The 24135-nt window shown below is 45.7% G+C and overlaps 1 protein-coding gene across 2 annotated transcripts in view; it reads right to left on the bottom strand.

Moving 5' to 3' along the window:
* Window positions 1–24135, bottom strand: part of LOC139110028 (zinc finger protein 608) — a 182266-nt gene that overhangs the window by 134470 nt on the left and 23661 nt on the right. Inside the window, exon 1 of one of the 2 annotated variants that reach the window (XM_070669535.1) lies at window positions 4671–6200. The exons of the other annotated variant lie outside the window; for it this stretch is intronic. The gene's annotated coding sequence lies outside the window, so the exon portion shown is untranslated. Of the gene's footprint in view, window positions 1–4670; window positions 6201–24135 lie in introns of those variants that run through there. 2 annotated transcript variants of the gene reach the window in all.

The raw sequence follows: 24135 nt of genomic DNA, 5'->3' as shown, positions 1-24135 counted from the left end.
TTGCGCCGCGTAAACGCCGCAATTTTTATTATTTCAATTTCGCCCGGCGCTACGAGCCCCGCGTCCGACGTCTGCACAATTATTCGTCTCCGCGGAATGTAAATTCTTTTACGAGAGGACACTCGTCTCCCTCCCGCTTGCCGGGCTGCGCTAGCACGGCCGAGAGAGAACGAGAGAGAGAAGCCGAAACCTCCCCGCGAACCGATGTTCGATGCTCTCAGTTATCCGCGATCGAGAAGGCTGCGTAAGTACCGATAATATAGTACCGCGACATAAAGCGTATCGTAGCGTTAAAAAAAAAAAAAAGAAGAAGAAGAGAACATAAAACGGCGAGGCGAAGTGGGCAATAACCGATGCCGTATTCGCAATTATCATGTTAGAGCTCATGTATTTTAATGCCACACCGCGATTCCACTTGTAAAAAAGTGTAACGTAAATTTATTGACCGGCCGTTATTAATTAAATCAATGCGCGGCGATGCGCGCAAGTCGATTTGATCCCCGCGCGAATATTAATCGCGCGTATATTAATATAAAGCGAATGCGCAACAATCGACAAATTCATTATGGGCCGCGTGCCGGATCGCGTTATGTTAATTGCCGGGCCGCTTTGCATGCAGAACGAAATGCAAGAATCGACACCGGTATTATTTATAATTGTAACAAATGCGCGGCGCTCTCTCGTAATCGTTGTATCGTACGACATCGTAAGCGACGCTGATTGCGTTTTGCGGTCGCGTACCTGATTTCGTGCTGACTGAACAGTTCATTGTGCATGCACACGGCCGTATAACCATAATCAATGTGCACGATTAACCACAAGGACAGGCGCGACGGACTTCGGGTTCCCATCGAGGGACAATTTAGAGGCTCTTGAGATTATCTCGTTCGAACGGACATAGAGATCGGGGGGAGGGAGAGGGAGTCGATTTCGGCCGGCTTGGTAAACTTGGAATTTAATCTCGAAGCAGCATATTTAAATACATAAAACGTTAAGACTCAACTTCCCTTGCGATTTACATTTTTACGAGAAATAAAATATATAAGCGAGACATTTTCTTAAAACAGCCGCGTTCGGTGAATAACCGGATATAATTAGTCGGAAGCAGATCCACATATTCTTCGTTATTTAAAATATTTTTTTTCGCACGATTTAAAACGATAATAAACCGCGGAAGCGCGCGGGAGAAAGCCGGGTACATAGATATACATATATATTTTTGCAGCAAACACTTGCTTTACTGACAACGTGCCAATTTCAAACGCGAACAGATTTTACGCTACTCAACGTCCTACACTCGCAATATGCAACACAATGATAGAAAAACAAAAACAATGGTGTCGCATCCTTCCGTGGAATAATGACTGTGAATTTAATAATCCTATTTGCATCGAAATCAATGAATCTATTTATCATCTAATTTGCATTTATGAAATTTTAACTTGCGGGTTACCGGATCGTTACGCGGCCGGCGGAGAGAGAGAGAGAGAGGCTGTAGTACATTTCTCTCACTTTTTTAAAAGCCCTGAGAGCGCGGGATATTCCCAGAAAGATAAACTTCAAATTAAAAAGAATAAGAGAAAGAAATTTCATTATTATAATTAAAGCAAGCCCCCCCTCCCCCCCCGCCGCCCGTCGTCGCGGATGCTCGTCTCGCTTTCAACAAAAGTGCGGAAACGCGAGCTGAAAGCGACGAGAGAGGTCCCCTGCAGTTTTGCCCCGGCTCCGATTCAGAGTCCGGCGTACTGGCGGAGTGTGTTACGCCGCGGACGTAACGAGTTCCTGCCTCGTAAATAAAGCGAGCGCCTTTGACATCGACGCCTCCCGCGCGCATCGCCGGCGCTTTACGAGCTCGACTCGTGAACTCGCATTCGTGGGCGTGCGTTGCATGCGTGCGTACTGGGGGCACACGTATAGGGGGGGCCTTGGGCGTAAAGTACACGCGACAGCTCGCCAGCTACAAAGCCCGTATGGCGTGTGAAACACCGGCGTTGCGCGATGCGACACGACTATGTCGGCGGTGCGGTACTCCCGGCGGACCCGGCTGAAGCGATAGCGAGGGAAGAGAGTGCGAGAGAGAAAGAGAGATAGAGAGAAAGGGAGGAACTAGACGAGAGACCAGCGGAGGAGACGATGGAGAGAAGGAAGGAGAGAGAGAAGAGAACGAGCAAGCAGCGTAGTAAGGAGCGCGTACTACAAGGCACTCAGGAATCTCCCCGGTTCCCTAATAGGCAGGTGACTGCCTGACTTGACTGCCGAGTGCCGGCGGTCTATCGGCCCGCGGGCGAACAATAATGCGACGCGAGCTGCCTGCTTGCTTTCCCGCTCTCTCTCTCTCTTTCTCTTACAGCACGCAGCACACTTACGTGCACCATCAGCGTTCTCGCCGCTTCTAACGCGTGCAAATGAAACATTTTACGTGAAAATGCTTAAATTTGGAACATCGGCATTTCTCCGTTCAGACGCGCAAGCAGTTCGAGCATTGTCAGACTGACGTTTAAAGCATTCATGTATTTTTCGACTAAAAATATCATATCGAGGAAAATTGTAATTATCTCGTAATAATTTTAACAAACTCGAGGAACAGTTACATGTACCGCATTATCTTGTCGATGATATAAAAAAGCTTGAAATATAAAATCAGACGAGTATTTTTCTCTTTTTTTTTTTTCTTCCCCCTGTAAATTCTTTTCAATTTAAACGCGACGTCACATGCTCGTTCACGATTATGCGTTTTGGGGATTCCGAAAAGTGACAAAACGAAAAACGATATCCGTCCCGATCCGTGAATAACATCCAGGCCTTTATTCCGACGTTGGAATTTTTCGACCAATTATTTCAACCCGTTCAACTACGCATCGGGCTTTTACGTGGGGAATCAATTAACCCCTTTGTGACGCATCGATAAGCGCCATAAATGCACGCGCGATACTAGGTTACCGCTACTAAAACCTTGATATTGGTCACGAAAGCCTATTCTTATCTTCGCGACGAGTATCCTAATCTTTATTTACCGCTAGCGCGTAGCACTAATGCGGCCATTTCTCAATTTTGTATTTAGTCGCGTTTATCGCGTGCGAAATTCATATTCCTCCCCCTGAAACCATGATAAATTCTTCGTGATAAATTACTTTGTAAGCAAAGTATCCGCATAGATAGATATTTTAATCTCTTTAACTACCAAGCCTTAGTTATTCCCATACGAAACACGCGCAACAAAAAATAAAAAAGGAAATAAAAGGAAAAAAAAAAAAAAAAAAAAAATCGCCGCGTAATTAGAGATCCAAGCGATCTAAATGCTGAACGGAAATTATTTATAATAGTACGCACGTCGCGTAATGAATAACGAAACGATTACGCGATAACCTTATCGATCGTTATTGCTTAACAAATCACGCTCATCCTTGAACCAATTAAGTCAAACTCGCTTAGCAATAATTAATTTTTTATGTATCTACAGTCACAGTTGCGATCTACGAAGATATACACACTTATGCGCGCAAACATAAGTTAATTAAATTTATCGATAACAGAGTACCAGACACTATTTCCAAATAAAATTTCCAGAATGAATTATCTCGCGCCATCACGTTCAGCGATAACATGTGGTGACATGTCACTCAAAACATATACAAGACCGTATATATTTATCGCGATTGTAAATCGATAGCGTGCAACAGTTGTGCCTCTTAATAAAAAATGTGCGGGGGCCGCCGTCATTTTCCGTCCCTCAAAAACTTGGATATACAAGCCTCGAGTCGTTCCGTATCCTTCGTAATAATTTTATAAAATCCTCGTTTGATTTTCACGGCCGGCTAACGTCTCGCTAACACTTTACTCCCGCGCTAACTTGTTTTCTTAAAACGGAAGACTTATAAAATATGCAAGTTTACTCCGCCGCTTCGTCGAGTAGGCTATCAGTTTGACGGTTTCATAATTCGCGCAAGCGGTGCATAAAGTTTCGGGCCGCGACGAGATAATCTGCGAATTTACTCGCGCGCAGCGCGGGAAGCGATCGGCGTCGGTTAATCAACTTTAACGCGCCAGCGTCGTATTTTCTAAAGCGAAATTAGTTGCGTCAATGTTTCAATAAATACCGGCTTGACACTACCGTGCCGAGTAAATCTGAAATCTATTTGCGGCGCGAGGTACGCTTTCGTTTGCCCCTTTTTGAGCTCGGTTAACAATCGATATATCAATGCCGAGGCTATTGAAGCGACGAGAGAGAGCCGGCGTATCGATACAGAGTACCGGAACACCAGAAGTCACTTACATACACGGTCATGTGTAAAGCAGGGGCCGCCTGTTTCCCACGTACATACACGTATACACGGTTAAATGGACTGCTGAAAGGCTACGTGTGTAACGTCGCGTTAAGGACTCAAAGAGAAAGATCGAAAACGAACGGCGCCTTAATTAATCCTCCGTGCCGGCAAATAGCTGCAGTACGTCATTCAATTTTAAAGGTGGAGAAGAGGGGGGGGGGAGAGAGAAGTCGTGATTTCACCGCGCAATCAAGGAATATTTACAGTTCAAAATGAAGATGGCGTAAACAAAGATGGCGCGTCAAATAACTAGAGAAAACGTCGACTCGGTGAAAGGGTTAAGTCGCGCCGTAGCGTTTCAGCTGTCCCGAAAACCCGATAAGGGGAAAAAGAGATGGGACTTACCATTGTCGCGCGTCGACCAGGACAGCCGTACACTTGAACGGCGACCGGCGAAAACGTTCCCTCCACTCCTCTATCTCTCTCTCTCTCTCTCTCGCGACGGGGTCCACGTCCTCGTTCTGGTTCTGTTGTGCCGGCGGCGCGTATCTTCCTCACTCGGATACGTGTCACGTATAATCCCAATCGTTCGTCGCCGCTCGTTTCACCTCGCGGCCCTGTTCTCACGCACGTACACACAATGCACACGAAGAGACCGAAGCACTGTACCGGCGAGGAACTCGGTCCCCGGACTCGTTGCTCTCGGCTGCGGATACACCCCGATCGAACGCGACCGCTAGGTCGCGAAGCGCGACCCCCGTTATTTACGCCGCGACTCTGGATCTTTCCTCGTTTTTTTATCCTGCCGCTATTCTCGCCTTTTATCGTTATCTCTTGCCGAGCCGGCTGCTGTTCCTGGCGCCTCTCGTCGCTCCCGAGTCGTCGCTCTCTCTCCCTCTCTCTCTCTCTCTTTCTCTCGTGGACGCGCTCGCTCGCTCCTTCCGTTCTCGGCAGCGCGCGCGACGTGCAAGCGCGACGTGCAGCTCCCCCGCCGTCGTTACGCCCGGTAAACACGAAACACGCAAGGCAGACGGACCTAAACGCGCACCAACACTCACTGCGACGCAACGATACGAAACAAAACAACCGAGAGGACCGGCCGCGCGCGCCGCGCGGCGTCGCTGTTTACCCGAGACCTGAAGTTCGCTTGTCTCAAATGACTGCCGTGAACGTCGCGACGCACAAGAGCGGCTCGCTTCGCGTTCCTAGCCTCGCGCGATTTTTCGCACCTTTTTACCCGATCTCTTTCTCCGCACCTCGCTTATCTCTGTCCATGCCGCGCTTTCTACGCGTCGCGTTAGCTCTCTCGGTCTCACGGTCAGGTCGCCCGGGCTGCCCGCTGTCTTTCTCTCTCTCTCTTCCTCTCTTTCCTCCTTCTTCCCTCTACATCCACCGTGCTCGGTTGCTCTTCGTAGAACCGACACTGCTACCAACCCGCCGCCTCCTCCTCCTTCTTCTTCTCGTTCCCTCCGTCGACTCACACTCGCGCGCGAAAAAACGATGCCGAAGTGTATGCCCGTCGAACGGCCAAACAGTCGCACGAACGCGGCGGGCTGCTGCTTCTTCTCGCCCGCCGTTGGAGACGCCGCAGAGAGAAGCACGCACACGCACACTCTTACACACGCACTCGGTAACGCACACTTTTTCTCCGTTTCGTCGCTCGCTCGCTCGCACGCTCGCAACCGCTCGGTCGGTCGTTCTCCTCTCGCGCGAAGAGTGGGACACACCCGGGTGGTTTTCGTCTCGGTGTCGTCCGCGCACGGTGATGCGGACGCCCGCGGTCGGGCCGCCCGCTGGCAACACGGTACGGTTTTACGCCACGGCGACGCCTCGGTGACTGTCGCGGCGCTTAGGTGGCCCTCCGCGGATTTTCGCGACACGCGGGTCCGCGGGACGAGAACCGGAAAAAAAGACGCACTAAGAGAGAGACACACACACACACCGCGCGTCTCCCTTCTAGTCGCAAAGCACTCACGGCGGACCACGACACATGGCTGCGACGAAAGTGCAACGGGGGCCGCCACCGCCGAGATCGGCGCCACTTGGCGGCGCTCGGCCGCGTTTCACCCAGGGCCGTAACTCCGCGCTCGCGGCGACTCCGCGCGGAGTCGTGATCGATCCTACTTCCCGCCGTCTCCTTTTCGACACGGAACCCCCGGCTCATCTTATTTTTAATCCCGCGATGGAACGCTAGGCTAGGGTAACTCGAGACAATTTTCGGAAAAAAAATTCTCCTTCCTCTCTTTTTTTTTTTTTTAAGATATTTTTAACGTATTCTATTCCCTTAACGTCTAGTATCGATTGAAAAATGTGCTATCAGAATTGGTACGTTAAAGATTGAGATATAAGCGAAAAGAAATGGTGTTTCATTTAAAGGTTAATGATAAGAGCGTCTGATTAATTTATTGAAAGATAATATTTAAAAAAAAAAATATATATATTTTTTTTTTTAATCTATTAAGCAAGTACGAGTTTCTTTTATGACGTCAGCGATTAGTATTATTTATATTTACTCGTGGTGATAATCTGTTCTAAAAGAATTACTGTGTCTTAAAGGAAGGATGTTGCGTTTAGTTCCTAATCGTTAACGTCATCGATAGATATAAGAAACTTATTCCGTCGAAACAGACATCGATGAATTCTTAACGGATATATACCAGTCGACAGCGATAATAAAGCTACATGTACATATTACGTCATAATTTTTTTCTCTTTTTAATATGTTGCAGATGCTGCAGAGCGCGCGTTACTTCAGCCAGTTCCGCATCTTCTTTTTAAATAAGATACGTGTCGTAGCATTCTTTTTACAAGCGTGCGTTTACGAAAGATACATCGTCGAACGTTTAAAAGAATCCAGCGCGCAGCGATATTTATGTCTTACGGCGACTATGACGCGCTAAGAAACTGCTGAGGTCCGTCGTACTTTCGCGCACACTTGCGGAACCTAATACAGGAAGTCGGATTCCAGCGTCTCGCGTAAAAAGGAATTTGTCGCAAAACAAGCCTCGAGATGAACGGGAGGCGGTTCAAATTATATACGACTCGGCAGTATTACCGAGAAGGTTATATCTAATCGAGAGAGAGAGAGATAAAATAACTTTTAAATTAGCACGTAAGGCTGATCCGATTTCACGGTACAATACCGGGTAACATCCTTGTCGATATTTTTATAGCGCTAATTATCTAAGTACAACATTTCCTTTAACCGGACACTAGGCACATGACTAACGATACTACTCAGCGATAAACGTTAATTAAGAGGGAAATATACTAAGAAACTGACTTAACTACTTTCTTCAATGTTTAGAAATGAGTCTCAATTGAGATATCTTTAATTCCGTAATCATAAATAAGTTTCAACGATATTATTATTTAAAATTGTAGCTTTTATTTTTAATTAGAGTTAGAAAGTGATTTCTATTTTTTTTAAATTAATTTCTTTCTTTTGATAATTTGTAGAAAATTTTTAGTTAATTATTTTTAACTTTTATATTTATCTTACAAGTGACGTAAAATTTAGAAGCGTGGGTTACATTTTTTTCTTCTTCTTTTTACTTGCTATTTATTTAAAATTAGCTTCTTGCGTAAATTGTTAACTAACAGAATGAAAGAGGCTTATCGATATGCGCCGAGATACACCACCGATACTCTTGTCGAAAGTGATCGCGGAAGCTGACGTCACCGATAGAAATATCGTGCTCTCTGATGCAGACGGTATCGCCGTGGAAGGGAGAGAAGGCTTAACGAGCCTTCGATCGCCGCTTCCGGTTACATGGTGATCATCGCGCGTTTGGTGTCCGTCGCCGACAACGGCTACGAGGACGAAGAGGGAAAAGTTAAAACGAATCTCTCCTAATTGCCGTCCCCTTGTTCGCTCTCTCGGGTCCCGCGTTGTTTGTCACCGACGATCCTCTCCCGGGTCTGTCTCTCTTTCTTCCTCCGATATCGACGTCGAGAGTGAAAGATCGAGCGGTGCCGGTGCCGCGTTGAAGCGATAAGGACGCCGATAGAGATCTGTACCGAGAAGGAGCGAGATCGAGGAAAGTTCTGGGATCGAAAGGGAATACAGGGAAGGGAAGGGCCGCGAGAAAGACCGAGACTTAAAGGGGATAAGCGCGAACGAGCGAGAGGAGGTGAAAGAGGACGAAGAGAGCGGAAGAGTCGCGGTGGAAGACGGTTCGAATCGAGGGACAGAGGTCGGAGCGAGACGGACGGAATTAAAGAGGGAAAGAGGAGCGATTCGAACGAGGACGGACGCGGAGGGGTAAGAGGGACGGGGACGAGATAGGAAGAACGTGGACGAGCGAGCGAGAGACCTCCGCGCCTTTGTCTTGCCGTGAAGAAAGTCTGCTTCGCGGTGAAGAAGCGCTTCTTCGTACTCTTCGGCTTCTTCTTCTCGTGGCCCTCGTGGCTCCTTCAAGCTCTCCCTCGGTTTCTTTTCTCTTCCAGGCCGGGCCTTTTGCGAATACCGTTCGCCATGCGGTTCTTCGAGGAGACGACGGCGAGAAAGACGCCTGTGCCAAACGCCAGTTTCTCCCCTTAGCTGGTCAATGCCGGAAATTGACACCCGAGCTTCCCCCGGTTTCCTGTGCGACCCGAATTCTTTCTCGTTTGCGCATCTGCCGTCTCTTCCGCTTTCTCGATTCGCAAAAAGAGTTTTTTTTTTTTTATTTTTTTCGCGCGAAGCGTTTACGCCCGGCTAAGCTACGCTTTTGCCTTATCGAGAGATAAAAAGGAATACGCGAATACGATATTATTGACGAAATGTTGCCGCGTTTTTTTTATATTTTTTTTCGCCACACACGGTGAGAATTGTTATCAAATTGATTTTTTTTTTTTTTTTATAATTGTGCTGAATAGAAAGCTGAAATTATTAATGAAAAATATGATTAAGTTCTTGAACTTATTAAGTGCTATTTTAATGTTATTCGTTATATGTTATTTAAATTATTGATGGGATAGATATTTAATAATTATTAAATGGTACTTATTCAACTATAATTGTACAATAAAATATAATTATTTCATAATAAGACGGGGCTTTCAATACCAGTGATTAATGCTGTAATTAATTTGGTTGTATGTACATGTAGCTTTATTATCACTGTCGACTGGTATATATTCGTTAAGAATTCATTATCGATGTCTGTTTCGATGCAATAAGTTTCTTATATCTATCGATGACGTTAACGATTAGAAACTAAACGCAACATCCTTCCTTTAAGACACAATAATTCTTTTAGAACAGATTATCACCACGAGTAAATATAAATAATACTAATCGCTGACGTCATAAAAGAAACTCGTACTTGCGATGTTACTTTATTTTTTTTTTTTTCTTTGCGTAATATATGATTAGCGAATGCGTTGAAGAAGTTCACGGGAATGCACAAAGAAAAATTACAAAACGATATTTCTCTGTAACGCGGTTTGCACCAGTGATCCGTTTATAAAACTGCGAATTACATCGTGGGCGCGGTTTTACAAATGACCGATCTGATTCTGAAGGGACTCGGTCCCCGATTTCGTTAAGTAAATGAGGGTGGAGCCCGTAGTCTAATGCGCGGACGTAGAGAATAAATTGAGAGGCGAGTAGCGTGGCTTATGAAGTTGGGGCAGGTCCCCGTGTTAGTTTTGACGTGAGACTGTTAGAAAGGCACAGATTTCTAAAGCTATTATTAATGGACATGGAGGAGGAGGAGGGAGGGTGAGAGAGAGGTCTCTACGCGCGTTTACCCTTAACACGAGCCTCCTCCTCGTGCAGTTCATTTCGGAGGCTGCGAACCGTCGAGGAGAAAAAAAGAACAAGCCTGATGAGCATATGCGCGACGAAGAGCAAGACAAAGAGAGCGCCGGCAGATACGAGAGGGGGCGAATGTACGAAGGGCGTTACGAGGGTGCACACCGGGAAAATATAGGGAGAGAGAAAGCCTATTGTCGACCGGTGCCGTTAAGTATTCAGATATTATATGTATACTAAATTAAATCATAGCTCTAATAAATAACGAATAAAATACGTAAAGTAAAGAAAATGTTTTTTTTTTCTTTCTCTTCTCTCTTCTTCTCCCTTTCCTGGCTGAAAATTTCAAGAATCCTTCAGCGAAAATTCTCCATTACAACAATTACTCCGCGCAAAACGCAATCATTACATACTCCACGCGCATTGAATCTGAATTTCTCTTTACGTGCGCCTATTGCCGTCGTTTTATTCGACCGATATATATATATATATATATATATATATATATATATATATATCGTTTCTATTCGCGCATGTGAACCACGTTGAAGAAATTTTATGCGGTACAAAGCTGGCGTTTAAAATCAAACAGCCCTCTAAGCTTGTTGGAAATCCGCCGAGTCATTCTCGCGTGATGTGGTTAACGAGAAAGAGAATGGACAGCACGGAAACTTAATCTTATTTATGTAGATCAGTCGGGGAGAGCGAGGAAACGGGATGGAAGAGGGAAGAAGAGAAGGACGAAAGGCGAGCAGAAGTGGGCTGACGATGTGTAAGCGGGTGAAGTCAAATAGAATGCTTAATGGGTGCGTACACAATGAAACGTTCGACCCACGCGAATCAGTGTCGCCGCGGGATTTCGCACCACCCCCTCTTGCCCGAGTACGATGTAACTGCGTTTTCGTGAGGGTCGAAGGGATATCGAGGGAGGTTGGGGGCGAAAAGAAGAAAGCGAACGGGAGGGTAGAACGGCTTCCCCTGTATCAAGCCCCACGGGCGATGCCGACCTCATGAAAGCGCCGCGCTCTCTCATTTAATAAGCGCGCACGTACAACGTATCGGCCAATAAGGCGAGCGCCGCGGGGTCAGATCGATGGAGTAATCACTGAAAGTGGCAGTGTTTTCCTGCGGGAGATGGCCGGCAGCGGCCAAGGCATGATCATTTCGGCAAATAAGCGTGAAATTCTCGATTTGCTTCCGTACCGCCCGGTAGAGGGTAGACAGCACACGCCGCGGTAAATTTACCTCTATGCAAACCCGTTTTGCCCTGCAAACGAATATGCAGGTGCATCTTCGTGAGGTTGCGCGATAAAGGCACGGCTAATGCCACCGTCGTATTTAAAGCTTCATCCGAGATCTACGTACAAATCGGCGTACATTCATCGGCTGCCGATTGATTAGACGGACGTAAAATTACTTCGAGGAATCAGTCTTTCGAGTTTTACGTGCCTGAGGGAGAAAAAAAAAAAAAAAAAAAAGCGTGACCGACGAGCACGTTCGATCTAATTGTAAGTTATTACAAATAATACCGCGCTGGGAATTCGAATATTTAATTTCGTTGCGCTTGAAAAGGTAGAATCGTACCGACGACATCTGTTTTAAACGACGCTGAAAATACATTGTGACGAAAACGAACAACCCGTAAACGTTACGTTTGCAAAAGGTCTGTTAAAATCGAGAGTGTAATTTCCTTTGTATCGCCCCTTAATAACCAGAACGAAGAAAGAATGAACCTTCCCATTAACTTTACCATGCTGCAGCGAGGTTTCGTGCTGACGTTCTCTGTGACGCGACATGTGTGCGGATCGCACCGGTCTTCCTTTCTCCTTTCATCCCACCGATACCTCGGGCTCCGTTCCGAGCAACGCGGCGGTCTTTCTTTCCCTCCGTCGTGCCATCTTCGTTTAACCGACGTAATTTCTCCGTCGCGTCCGCGCTCCGCCCTAATCCATATGTGTTCTCTAACGCTCTCCCGCGAAAATCGAGCTTCGTGGTGGACCTCAGATCGGACGTGGCGAATAAGAGCAATAGGGAAAACATACGAGTAAGCGAGTCAGAAAAAGAGAGAGCATTACGCGTAGCTAAAGCCGGACGGAGTTAGCAATAGTGGGTCTCGTGCGATAGACGAAAATATATTTCTCTCCTACAGAGCTTTGGGAAGACCGAGATGGAAAGAAAGAGAGAAAGAGAGAGGAACAGAAAGAGAAAAGACCAGAGAAGGAAAGGGAGAAAAAGGGAACAGAAGTTGAAGAAGGATAAACCGTGAATATATGTATATCGTCCCGTCTCGAAAGGGAGAGAATCTGAGAGAGAATTGGTTGGACGTAGACAGAAAGAAAATGTACTAACATGTATATATAGCGGTAAAATCATATACAGGGTGTTCCGGTGCGACATTAACATCCACGTCGGACTATTCTAAACTAATTTCCGTACAATTTCTTTCACCGAATACTCGACGTGCGTCGTAAGAAACGGAGAATAAAAAACAAATGTTTGGCAAGTTAACGCTCAGATTGTGCGAAAGCAAAAGACATTCGTTCCGCTCGTTTAAATTCAAAATACAACGAGAGGCTTGATTTATTTTCATTCATCATTGCGACGTTGGGTAACCGAATATTAAAGAGCAGGATATAATGGAAGTATCGAATATCGGAAATTTCTTTAGGTGCAGCGCCGGGCGAGACGAAAGTTTCTGAGTCACTGTGTAGACGGAAAAGAAGGATTCTGAAGGAATAAAAAGGGACGGAGGATGGCTTGCGCGGAACGGGAAAAAGAGAGAACGCGAACGGGTAGAAGAGAAAAGGAGCGCGAGTCAGATCGGATAGAGTTGCGTAGAGAAAGAGAGAAGGCCCGAAGAGACAAACCGATTCGCCGAGCGGGACGAGAAACAGAGACGAGAGATCGTTGGAGCAACGACAGTATGTATTTTACTTCCAGTTCAGCTGCGGGAGAGAGAAAGGCGCGGAGATGTGAGAAAGATGGGGATAAACGAAGGCGAGGAAGACGATGCCGGTGCCCGCGTCTACTACCGGCGCATAATCGGTGGGAAGAGAGAGAGGCGACGAGCAAAAAGACGGGGGGGGAGACGGCCAAGGGTAGAAAGGAAGACTGGAACATCTACTCGCGTAGTACGAGGCAAAAAGGGCAGGGTGAAGTGAAAAATGGAGAGCGTATCTATCCGCGGGAGCGAGGAAGATGGAAGGAATGAATGTAGCTCGTTCAGCTGACAAAAAACCCCAACGTCCCCCGTCCGATTTTGATGAGCTTCGAATATCTTACAAAGTAGCTTAAAGTAAGAAACACCGCGCTTTCTTATACGCGGCCCCGACGCAAGTTAAGAGGACGGTGGGCATCCCACCGCGGAACTAACACCGGCGTTTATTCCGAGGAAATATCGGCGAGAACGTCGAATATATGAGAAGTCGTCTTCGCGGTGTCTCAAAACAATCTTTACGATATTAAAAGCACTTTGCGGCGCAGTCGTATTTCCCCGCGTGGAAGCAGCCCCGGAAAATAAACTAGCGGTAGTAGGAATACTCAATCTTGAAAGCGAAGTATGTACACTTCAATTTACCTAAGTATCGCTAACATTCCCGCTTGCACAAGTGAACAAGAGGGAGTGAAGAGGGAGAGAAAGGAGGAGAGAATCGGAAATCAGAAGAGTGAAACTCTTCGGTGGGCGCTCGAGCGAAGAAGCGGAAGAAGGAAAGGAGAGGAGGAAGAAAAAGAAGACGACGGCGAGGAAGAAGTCGACGAAGAAGCGGGAAAAGGAAGAAGTCAGCAGATTGGTAGCGATTGCTTCGTCGCGGTGCTGGGAGCTTCTCGTGATCCGCGTTTTATCGGACCTATCGTTTAAATCCCCTCACACGTGCACGCACACGCACACGCGAGCGCGAATTCATTTAACAGACGCCGTATTCTCGAGAACACCTCGACCGTGGCTCGCTGCACATGCACGCGCACGCATACGTGCTGTTTATAATTTATATCTACGCGTCGATACCGCTTACCCGATGTATATGTATATATATATAACCGCAGGCTCGCTCGTAGCCGAAGCGTGTCCACTGTGAATGATACTACGCGTCGCGTCTGGTCCAACACTTTTTATCTGATGAAGACTTAAACGTGGCGTAATGCAGTCGTCGTGCATAAATCATTTTAATAGGCCGACTATGCCAACCGTTAGATAATGCTCGTTAAATCGTCGGATACCCGAGCTTTCGTATGTACGGATTATCCGCTACATGGATAACGCCGCAACGCCGGTCAGTCGTGTTATTATTGCGTCTGGGTGCTCTCTCCGTGTATATTTTCCCCGGTACGTCGGTATAAGGCAATATCGCTAATACCGCGGCTAGATACCTCGTCGCGTCCGGATATCTCCCGGAGCCGTTGTTAGCTCGCGTTTCATATTTTCCATGTCATTTCCGATTCTAATCAGCAGCCCGGGTGTTAATAATATATTTGTACACTTCGCGCGCGTGTATGTTCCGGCATATCTACACTGTAATCGACATAGCTATTTTTATCTAAATGCCAACTTGACCGCGCTGGCATGCGCGGAGAGTGCTCCTCGAGGAGTATCCGGACGCAAAACGTACTAAAGTATCCTCGCTCGTAACTGGATATTTTCTTTTGCAAGTATCTCTCTCTCTTTCTCTTTCTCTCTATCCTCGTGCTCGCGCCGCTATATCTCCAACAACGTTATCGATGCTGCTTGCCCGAGCGTGCCGTAATTTAATCGCGCCTCCGATTCTTTCCGATGCGATCCGATATAGACGTCATAATCCGCATTTGTGACGGTTTCCTCGCTAGCGCTCGCGAAGAGATCCCCATCTATATATCGATGTAAATTGAAAACGCGCCGCCACCGGTATCCGCGGTAACGTGCAATTAACGAGCAATGTATCACGTCGCGAGGAAAGTCCCGGCTATTTATTTTATCCGGTGGTCGTCGTCGTCGTCGTCGTTGTCTTCTGTATAGGCAAGTCGGTGTAATATATTGTTCGCCCGTACGTTACTATATTTAGGTGCACCGTATGCTAACGCCAGCCACTGGAACGCTACCCCCTGCTGCTGCAGCCCGTAAGATTGCTGCTTTCGTTTAACTACCATATAACGCCCCGTCAAGACTAAAATTACGTAAAACAACCAAGCAGTTTCAGCAAAAACGGAGGAGTCTACTTTTCTAATCTAGATGTGCCAGCAGATGCATATACATTACAGATAATATATATAATCGTGTAGTATACAAATGGAATTGCGAATTAAACCGGATTTACTTTTCCGCGCAATCATGGAAATGTTTTTATTTTATTTTTTTTTTTTCCAAATTATGCAGAGCGATATTGCATGTAACGTCAAGTCGGTGAGTAATTCGTTTTTAAAAACTGAGTAACGATAGAAGTTCCATTCTTTAGTATTTTTATTTTATTTTATTTTCTCTCGTAAACTAGAAATTGTAAAAAAAAAAAAAATAAATGACGTATTTTAGAGTCATGCAAAATAAAAACGTAAAAATTGAGTTTTCCTCCGGCACGTAATTCGAAAAAGATTATAAAGCTACAGAGAAAGTAATACAATAACCGGATATGAGGCCATCAAAAGAGTTAACAGAGCAAATCGATGTACAGGAGTGAGACAATGAACAAGTCTTTAATTTAAAATCCGATTTTACCCTCCGTTTCTATTCGTCCACCGTTATTATACCGTATTACAACGATTGCTTGATATACCGCTTACCACTAATTCGCTTTTAATACGCCGTAAACTATAACGGGCATGCAAGATATTTTATCTGCGTATGCTAGCGGAGCTATTACATGGACGATTTAATCATTCGGTGTAAATTTGAAGTAATTACTTAGACTTTTCACTTTGATATAATAGAAAGCAGTAATTAACGTCCTGTTTTTTTATTTCTTTTTTTTTTTTTTTAATCGCTCGACGTAACGTGTGCATTTACTTTCTATTTTTACTATTATTTATATTTCACGTTTTTATGAACAAATTATAAAGATATATACATAAGTGCTCATATAGTAATTATATTCATCAGTTTAACGAGCTACCTCTTAGCGATTATTAATGCTGTTTCAATTATCATTCGTTCAATTAGATTCAATTATTATTAAAAAGCCTTAGGTCATTTAAACACGTAGCAACATTCAATAGACGGTTTTAAATAGTAATTGCGTTTTTTAATTTACTAAGCGTCACAAAGCGCTCAGCGCGCCTTTTATTCCCCGTCTCATCTACGTTAAAGAAGTACGTACCTAAATGTGTGTGCGTACCTTTGCACGATGCCTTTTCAGACTCTTTAGATAATCGATCGGCATCGGCGGAAAGACCAGCAACGAGTCAATCAACAATGAAATCACTGCCGACTCCCTTTCGAACGTGGGATTGAAATATACGCGAGGAAACGGATAGATAAAAATGGCATACGCTATTATTCATCGACTGTTAAATTTCAGGGAGCCAACGATATCGAAGGGTGCACACCGGTCTAACGACGCGCGATACTTGCCGCGTTATTTCGTGAGGGGGAAAAAAAGTAACGTGAGCGACCACGCGTGCACGCGAATGAGATATTAAAGTAAACGCGTCTCGTAAGGTCGGTATCCGCCGTCGTTAATTCCCCCCGCGGCGCAGGGGGGTGGCGCCGGGATGCGTAAAAGTGCCGGCGATAACGCGCGGCCCGCGGTCAATAATTCCCAGCCGCGTGTTAACCGTTCCGGGCCGCCGTACGTACAAACCACCCGGTAGCTGCTCGAAATGATGTATGCGCGAACGTTACTAGCTATTTACTCGGAATTGTATGCATATGTAACTTAACTCAATACCGCCGCTGGACTCCATTACCGTTTCGACTGCGGCGGCGACTGCGGGGTCATACATCGTTGACCCGGGCCGGTTCGCGCGCATATTTACCGTAGCCCGTGAGGTTTGCGGACAATGTTTGCCCGTAGGAGCGCGCGCTTGCCTCTTCGATATCGCGGCGGCCGAACACGCTTGAATCTAATAAATCGAACGTCACAAGTATCGATATCAAATACAGCGGGGGCGCCGCGCCGCCGCCTGTCATAATTAGCGAAGAGGACCGGCCCCCGCGAAAATGATAGCGGGAGCGAATAGCCCGGCTGTCGTAAAGTGCGGGGGGGGGGAAAATTATTAACGCCCGTTAAAGGAATAAATGTTGCGCATTGTGATTCGATAAGAGATAAATAATCGCGTTTACGAATTAACGGGCACGCGAACGGCGGCCCAGCTTCTGGTTAGTGATAATTTACATTTATTTAAGATAACACAATCAGCCCGACAAATAGACGATGTGTTATATTCATTTTTGCATATTCCTATTTTCGCGGGCATTAAATTATATCGGATCACATATCGGCGGCTTCGCCGGAAATTATTCTCGACCGTAAAACATTAACGCTGAAAGCGGACACGACGTATTTGATATATTACGCCCCCGTACATCCAATGGAACGAGAAATTAGAATTGGCCGGGATTATATCTCTATACGCATGGAAAGCGTATCTGTTTAGCTGTTCGCGCCAGCGCGCGCGGCTCGCGTGCGATCTTATGCAACGCGCGGTCGAAAAAAAAAAAGTTTAAACACAAGCCGGGAGGGAGGAAAAGGGCATCGGGCGAGTTATGAATTTTTACGACAGGCCAGGGAAGCGATTTTCAATCTGCGGGCGCGTTATCGATTCACGCTGCGCGGGAACGATACGGATTGCCGGCGTGTACCGGGCAGAGGCGTAATAAAATCGCGCGACTTCCCCCGTCTCACCCCTGACTCCTGGTCGGACGCACTAATTATGGGAATGCGCCGCGGCACGTAGCCCTAATTACGCGAGAATTCGTGTCGTCCCTGTCGTGTAGTACGTGTCCGCCGACAATGCCGGCCGCGGGGATAATGAACTTAAATTTGTCGTTAAACATCACCTCCACACACGCGCGCTATTAGCCCGATGGAATTTCCGCGGAAAGTGGCGACAGGCACGCAAATGCGCGATGACACCGCGTGCCGCGTAGTACGGGAAAAAAAGAAACATTTTCTCGCATTTTATCGACGCGGATCGACGAATCTAATAATAGTTTTCTCGCTGATATTTGCGCATCTTTATTCGAGAAAGAAAAAGAAGAAGAAGAAAAAAAAACAGAAAAAGGATACGCATATATTTATATAAATGTGCGTACTGACACATTAGAGATCCCGTGCGCGGGCTCGGATATTTCCGGATTAATGAATCGCGATGTATTGCAAAGTGTCTGCTTTGTCGAATAAATTTCGCCGAGCGAAATTGATATATTAGCCCGTACGAATATTACGCGCATAAAGCAGATTACAAACAATTATTAATATTTCGTTGTTTTATTCGCCGCGTTCTCCGCGCGCGTGCAGGATAGATGTCACGAATAACTGCGCGGGAGCGTCCGCGTAATTAACAAGCGCTCGATTACGCAAGTTACGCGGGAACACGGAGACGTACGCGAGATTGAAAACTCGCGCAGCACGCGCGTAAACTCCTCCTCCACCCCCAGCATACAATCACGTCACTGATTAGTGCAATCAGCTGCGGATTTTGCGTAACAATGGGACTCGATATCGCAGCGATATACATCGGCACGTAATAATAACGATCAGACGAGCACAAATATGTTTTTAATTAAATAGCGCGTTTGCATTATCCGTTTGGAATAATGATTAGCCGATTCCCTCGAAGGGGTAGCGCGGGAGCTCCAAGAGAGAGAGAGATATATAGAGAGAGATGGGCTCGAACGAATAATCGCATCGAATGAAATTCGCAAATGCGATGCCGCACATATTACACCGCGTATCATAACCGTCGCGTTGCGTTTTCCTGCAATCAAATGTCACGATGCGAAATTAATGGACGAAGCAACAACGTAAAGCCCCAGCTAGTTACACCGAGGAGCCAACAGAACGAGATCGAGTTGTACGATTGCGGGATAAATTGATGAGCGGAGATGCGCGGGAGAAGATAGCACGTAGTGAATAGCCATCATTGTTAGCACGAAAAAGAGGAGCGAGATGTGAAAACGCGTAATCACACAATGCAATTTTTGCGATGTGGATTTATATCCGTTTTCTTCTTTTTTTTATATTTTTTTTCCCCCTTAAAATAATCAGTTGCAGCGGAAAGAAATACAAAGAACAAAACACGTAACTCGAATTTTTCATCGTTAAAACCCCGGGCCGGAAATAGGCGTCACGTGACTCCCCGGGTTGCACAATGGAAAGCGAAGTATTTCGTTAACGAGAAACGCGCGGGATATATCATCGCCGCAGAGTGGAGTGAGATTCGATCGTACGGAAAGCAATACCGTGTGTCCGCTTTCGGAACGGTCCGCTAAAGTGCGCGAGAGGGGGGAGGGGGGAGAAGGAGGAGCTGGAGATGGGCCCCGAGGTTGTTTCGCGAGAGTCACCGGTTGTAATCGTTGTTATCAAGTGGAGGTTAGCGGGTTGGGTTCGTGTCCGTTGTTTGCATTCGCCGGGGGTTTGGAAGGAAGCGGGATGAGAGAAATCACGAAGGATGAAGGAAGCGAAAAGGATCGAGGTGAAGGAGAGAGAGATAGAGAAAGAGAGAGCAGAGGGTTCGTGTTCGCGATAGGCGGAGCCGAGTAGCGGTCGATATGAAACACCCCTCAATGAAACAAGCTCCATCCCCCTGCTCGTCTCCTTTCTCTCTCGCTCTCTCTTTTCCGTCTCTTCCTCATTCCGTCATCCCCTTGACGACTCCTCGCTCCCCTAACCACTCCCGCCTACACTCATTCACCCTCGAACGCTTCCACCTTCTCTCTACCCTGCACTTATCCGCCCTGAAGCTTATACAATGTGATCCGTCATAACGGCGTACCGCGAGACTTTTAACCCCCACCGTATCTCTTTTTGCACCTGATGAGGAAGATTTCGTTTCAACAGGAAGGGGAAAAAAAAAAAAGAAAAGAGGCAGCGAGGCGTGTATAAAGATATGAACTCGCTCGCGACCAGTTTTCGTCTCCGTCAACGAGTCGGTTGTAAATTGCGACGATAATTTGCGAAAATTCGCGGGTAATTAAAATAAATAAAGCGTGCCGGACAATGATGCATATTACGACGTTAATATTCCTTTCGTTTCAAGAAACGTGGCAGTCCGCAAAAACATTTAATTAACGTAGCATTTAGTATTTTTGTAACAGCGTTCTTTTCATAGTGTCTATACAAAGAGAAAGATTTGGTATCGTAAAATCGTTGAATCTCTGGTTACGCGCCACAAAACATTTTCAACGGGATTAAACAACGTATCGACGTGTAATACGAATGCAGGATTACAGAGTAGAATTGGCGTGAAGTTGACGGCACGTTGGGCAACGTGTAATTTGAATTGACTATTAATCGTCCGCGTAAACATTGGCTCGCGCTGATTTACATCGCGCATTCAGCGCTAAATGTTTATTTGTCTAAAGCCAGCTCGGAACGATATGCATCCACTCGTTAAATATTCCAAAATTCTGTATTTACGCGATGAATTTTAGGAATATTCAATATTGTCATGTGAAATCATGTGGTTTTAGCTTTAAATGCACAGTGCGTATCAGTGCCAACGCTATTTTTTTTTTTTTATTCCCTTTTTTTTCTTTTTTTCCCTTCCTTCCTTTTATATATATCATTTTACATTTTCGGAGCAAATTTTCGTAATCGAAAACGTTACCGCGCGTGTGTTACATCATCGATAGTCGGCTTAAAAAAATATTGTAGAAAACAAGAAAAATAAATTTGAACGTTAAATAAAAATTCGTAAGTAAGCAGCGCATTTCTTTTTCTTCTTTCCTTCTTTCTATCTTACAAAACAGCATTCGCATACGATTTCTCGAATTTATTTAAATAATAGTTTACCCGCATTCTCCATATACAAACAGCCGACGCTTCCAATTCTTTACTGTTGGAAATTGAGTCCCGGCGACTCTCGGAGAAATTTTCCGCAAGAGTTTCCGAGGTACAATAAACATGAGGCAATCGAACGACGTCGTTCGCGGGTAGTCCCGTAATGTTTCGCGGACGATAGTCCCAGCGAGGATTCTGATTTCACCGTAAATCCTGCTCCGGATTCCGGCGTACCCGGTGGTACCGGCGAGCGAAAACCGACGCTGTCAACGAATCGATATCCGGATGGGCGTGGCCTTGTCGATCCTCTCGCGGACGGAATAGAGCGCGCAGAATATCCCGATGTGCTCTCGCAGATGCTCGCACCGCGGAAGATTTAGCGGCTCGATCTGGTCGTATTCGATATTCCCCTCCCCCTTCCCCCCCCCCGATCCTCCACGTTTCGCCGTCGTATCCGACGTCAACGACTATAATTAAAAGCCGTCCGGATCCACGCTGCCCAGATTTCGCTTAATAAATCACGTGTTACGAGCACCAGCGACGCACTAATATTTTTAGATAGCGTGCGTAACAAGTGATCATCGCCGACGAAATATCTATCGTACGGAAATATTCGCCGGGGAAAATTAAGCACTCGATGAAATTTTATTATCGCAAATTATTCAGCTGCCGGGGCGCCGCCGTTAGTTGCTCGCGGTCCAACGCTATTTTATTGAAGAATATTCAATCTGTCGATTATGGGAAGTGGAGCGAGTCCGAGACGGCTTGTTTAATCATTCTCGCGACGTGTTAAAGTAAACTGTTATCTGCGGCGAAATATTTCATTACGCCTTGGCGCGCACGAACGAAAGTGTATTAACGACGGAGTTCAAACCTTCCCTCGCGCCGACGCCTTTCCGCCCAGAAACGTTGCATATAAAACGCCTTAATGGCAGTACGATAAGGACATGATTTATCGTCGCTATAACTCCGGAGTGTCGCCAGGGTGTAGGGCATGTCAGCCGGCTACTTGCTCTCAACGAGCGCGATTAACGTATTTATTCACCTTCCGCTTTCTGCGCTAAATGCGAGGTTACGCCACGTCAAAGAAAAGTATTAACACTTGGCTCTAATATCAATATCAAAAGAACGCATGAACGTTGCATTCGGCATCGAAGAAAGAGAGAGAGAGAGAGAGGGCAGACTTTAAAGGATCGTTATTTGCATGATAATTATTTAGACTATTTAGAGGCAAGTAGCGCAAAGGCTGTAAATGCACGAAACAATATGTAAACTATCTTGTATTTATCACGTCGCAAACTTATTTACCTTTCGATCAACTTAAAGTTAATTTTCCTCTCCGAAAGCATATTAGAAGCATTATAATTTTCAAGCCGTAAAGGGATCTCGAGTTTCAAGCAATTGAGGAAGCTTTAGATCTGTAAAACCGACTGATAAAACTTTGTTCTTAATTAAATTCAAACAGATTGTACTTTCATAGGATTTTAATTTCAAAGCTTAATCACCATCATATTTTACGTCGGAAGTTAAAGACACGCGATGAATAATGATCTCTTGTTACATTTTTGTGAAGAAAAAAAAAAAATATATATCTAAATAACTTTGATGAGTCGTTGTTAGAATTAATGTCGCGCGATGCAAAAAAGCGATATTTAAAAAACACGGATTTATTGTCATGACCGAAATTGCACAGATGGCTAAATTATAGACGATCTCAGCTTAAGAAGAAAAGTCGATGCGCGGATACCCGGTATTCCGGTATTATGTCGACAATACTAGCTCGACCCCAGGCGCATTAACGAATGTAAATCAATTAATCCTCCAAGTAGGGTTCCCAGCTATCGGGGCGAGCTAATCCGCTCTGCGAGGGGCGGAAGGGGAGCCAATCCGAGCAAGACAGAGATCAGAGAGAAAAGAATAGAAACCCTTTAATAAGGCAATATTATACTTTATGCGAAATCATTTACTATCTGCATTTTATTTTACTTTATTTTTCGAACCTGGTATCCAATTTTAAAGTAGTTTTTTTTCTTTTTTTTTTTTTTTCCCCCTCTTTCTTACCGTATAATCATTACAAGTTCCGCCCGAACAGTCAATTTTACTGAAGTAATCAGAATTAAGAATATTATTTTGTGACTTTTACTGAAGTATCCTTAAGGAAAAGGTTCCGAGGAAGGAGTGAAGAGACAAAGACGGTGGCAGTAAGTAAACGTAAAGTATGTACAGGGTTCTTCCCCGCGAGAGTAGCTGGTCGTATCAATAATAAAGGATTCCGGCGGAGGAAAGGAGGCAGCGAAGAAAGCGAGAAAGAGAAAGAGAACGAGTGGAGGCGGAGGAGGGGTGAGGGGCGATTCTACGGGGCTCATGTTTATATGCGGGTTTATTTCTTTCACGGTCTGGTCCTCATTCACCGTTCGCATTATCTCACTCTCTCACTCGCATATTCTGCCTCTTAGACCCGTTCCCCTCCCCGTTCTTCCCGCTTCCACACTTCCCGCACCCTCGATGGCCATTAAAATTCTGAGCGCTACACTGCTGAAAAATTACAGGGTCCCTTCCCCTTCGCCCCGCGCCCTCGTCGTGCTCCACGAGAAAATTTTTCTCGCTCACGCCAATTGAATGCGAGCGCGCCGCGCTCTCGCTTCCTCTCCGTCTCGCCATATCGTCTCCCTATCTTCTCTGGCTCGTTTGGGTCTCACCGCTCTCCGTCCTCGTCGCGCCGGCAGACCCAACCATTCGACTCCTCTTCAGGATTTACTCTTTGCTCGGCTGCCTGTTCCCTCTTGTAGCTCGCATCTGTCCTATTCTCTCGTCTCTCGTGTATCCCGTGTTAGCTCATACCGCCTCGAAGAGTCTTCTCTATCCTTATCTCCTATCTCTCTCTTTGTCATTTTCATTCTCTCTATCTTGTAACCGCTTTCCTCCTTGTCTTTCGTCTTTCATCTGTCTCTTGCCATTTTCCGCTGATAGCCTCATCTATCTTTCTCCTTTCGCTCTCGCTCCCTTTATACCTCTCGCCTTTTCTTTATCTTGCATCTCTTCCCCGTCTCGTACTAACTCGTACAATCTGCTTTACTCGCAGCTCCCTTTACCTTTACTCTCTTTTTCTTTTTTTTTTTTTTTCTTCTTCTTGTTGTTTTTCAAAATCTGTCTCTCGCTAGTTCAAACTAGGAGTTCCATCTATTCCCTGCTTCTCTCTCTCTCTCTTTCTCTTTGGACTCAT

This window comes from Cardiocondyla obscurior, linkage group LG19, assembly GCF_019399895.1.
Source record: "Cardiocondyla obscurior isolate alpha-2009 linkage group LG19, Cobs3.1, whole genome shotgun sequence".
In the NCBI taxonomy this organism is placed as follows: domain Eukaryota; kingdom Metazoa; phylum Arthropoda; class Insecta; order Hymenoptera; family Formicidae; genus Cardiocondyla; species Cardiocondyla obscurior.
Note: the sequence above shows the minus strand (reverse complement) of the source record. Positions and strands in the feature narration are given on the sequence as shown.